Source organism: Cyphomyrmex costatus, unplaced genomic scaffold (assembly GCF_001594065.2).
Source record: "Cyphomyrmex costatus isolate MS0001 unplaced genomic scaffold, Ccosl1.0 scaffold1290, whole genome shotgun sequence".
Taxonomy (NCBI): Eukaryota; Metazoa; Arthropoda; class Insecta; order Hymenoptera; family Formicidae; genus Cyphomyrmex; species Cyphomyrmex costatus.
In genome coordinates, this window is record NW_017275272.1 from 2,864 (window position 1) to 5,726 (window position 2,863).

Genomic DNA, 2,863 nt, shown 5'->3' on the forward strand with positions numbered 1-2,863 from the left:
AACCATCTGTTTTTAATATTTCCATTGAACAGATATATCACAATTATACGGACGTTGACATATACAGATTCGTGGGTCATCGAAGTACAGCAGTTCCCGCACGATCGTCAAGGTTAAACATGCAAGGTCGTGGTACAACTTCAGATGGGTGACCGTTTGGGATGCATCATGAAAGAAAATTAATTCTCGAATTTAGAGAAAAAATTTTTTTTCACGATTTCATTCTAAAGTTGATGTGCTAATTAGTAATACTTACTTTAACAATCTAACAGTAATTAGGGAAAACTGACCGGTATTCTACTTAAATTTCTACACGAAGTATATACGAATTTACTACTGCATTATTGCACTAGTAATGACACTAATAGTACTTTTCAGTCATATTTACGTCTCCCTGACGTAATAAAATAACGTCAATAAGATGTGACATAATCATGTGATATATACGTCAGAATAACGTTACTTTTATGTCATAATTGACGTTATTTGTATCAAAAATTCACGTTATTATCACGTGACCTAGGCTTGCTAGCTGGGTTATTGACAGAGATGTTTCGAATTGTCCATATATACTTTCAATAAAAATATTTTGTCTACCCAAACAGATTATTTTGTTAAAATTACCAAAAGAACACTTATTTCGTAATGGCAACAAAATTTTACCTTGTTATATTTACTAATAGTAAGTAAGCAATAGTGAGATGCAAAACATGAATGAATCTGTCTTTCTCTTACGCGCGCATATTGTGAGTAATGAAGATGTGAAAGGTTTCAGAGATATGTCAACTGAAAGGCTTTCAAAATTGAGTCATGTAAAATATTTCAGGAATATTTCAACTGAAAGGTTCGCAATGTTATTACAAGTGACAAGTTTCAGCGATATTTCAACTGAAAGGTTTCAAATGTGAATGATATGAAAGGTTTGAGAGATATTTCAACTGATAGGATCGAAAAAATTGTGTCATGTGAAATGTGAAAGGTTGAAATGATTTTGAAACCTTTCTAACACTTTTTTGAAATATTTAGTGCTGTATGGGCTCGTATCCTTTCAATATGCGTACACGCGACGCTCACGCATTTTTGCGCCTGCGCGTAGCGCGCTATTCCCATAATCTCACTTTGCCCGGGTATTCCGTGAATTAATTATTCGCGATATCATTAATTCTCAACTAATTCGTTCAAATCGCTTCACTCTATCTCTAATAACTATTCAACGCGTCGCATGAAAATCATTAATTTTTTTATACTGCCATAGTCATAATTTACTAAGGCCTCAATAAACATACTGATGCTTTCGCTACAATCTTACTTTCGTGCTCGCCGCTATATTATATAAGTAACATCATTTTATTTGTCTATTTCTTGCGTATTTTATTATTGTCTATTGGGCTCTAATTCTTTTCGCCTTTGTATTCTCAGCATAACATAACTCCTGCTAGTGCGACACTTTTTTACGCATTCCTGCGGTAGCTGTCTCGAACAAAACGTAAATAGAAATGACACTTTTAACCCCTATCATACTTCGACACATTGTGCTTACTTGGTCGCCCGAGTTCTATTCCTAGTTGATTTCTTATACTTTAATATCTCTATACGCGATCTTTATATTTTATATCTCTATAACTTAATTAATGAACAATCGTGGGGCTTCCACAATCAAACATGGATTCATTCGCTATTCGACGCACGCATTATTTTCATTGTTTCACGTCGATCCACCGAATACTTATTCCGTTAATGCCAAATAATTAACTAACAATTGTGGGGCTTCCACAATCTTCTGAGAATTGATTTGAAATTTGGCCTATATCTTCTACTCACGGTTTACTTTCTATCGACCGCCTTGAAAATTTCATTTTTACAAAATACTGTTGTGTACTGTATTTTTTAAACGACCTTTTTGATATGCGATTCTTAAACGATATCCTATAAAACGCTTCTTTATTTTTGTAAATAGTTGATGACAGCTTTTTATTGTTTCACATATAATGGTTTGCATTTTTTCAAAAAAGAAATGATTAAAGTTGCATTTACTATTTTTTAAATATGGAAGATATTTGCGAATAATTATTTCCATTTTTAAAATACATTCAAAAACTTGTTCTTTAATAAAGAATAAAGATTTTTTTAAAAAAGATTTTAAATGCACCAACCTTGAATATCTTATACCTGTATAATTTTTACATCCAACAGAATCTAAACATGAATTGCATATTACAGCATTACCTTTAACAATACTATGAATAATATAACCAGTAATATTGTATAAAATGTTTAATTGAATATTAGAAAAATGGATATCTGTTTTAGGTTCTGGAATATATCTGGAAATGATTCATAATTAATTTTCTTGGATTTACTCAAAAAATTACAAATAAATTCTCTGTCGTCTTGATTATAATTAGAATTTTTACTTGGTCTAATATAATGAGATATACGAAGTTCTTTTAAGTCCTGCTTAAATTGTAATCAGTAATGCATTTGGTATTTGATGTTTTGCTCTAATTCCCGAAAATAAATTTTCGACACAATCTTGGGTGAAGCGACTTGTTAAAACATATTTATAATCTCTTTTGACTGTCAAATATTCTGTTAATTCGATAATAGATTGTGTGGTAATCATTTTATACATTAATCTTTCCAACCGTGTTTACGTCTAGGACGTGTATGATACACAACCCTGATAGCAAAATGATGCCAAATTGCGCGCAAATTGGCAGCAAACTCGATTAGATCTTGTCTACAAAATCGTAGCCATCTGCGTCCGCATTTGACTACTGATTTGGCGACAACATTTGCTGACATGTTTTGCAGCAGATTGCGAGCAAAAACCGAACAGAGTCTGCTGACAATATTTAGTAAT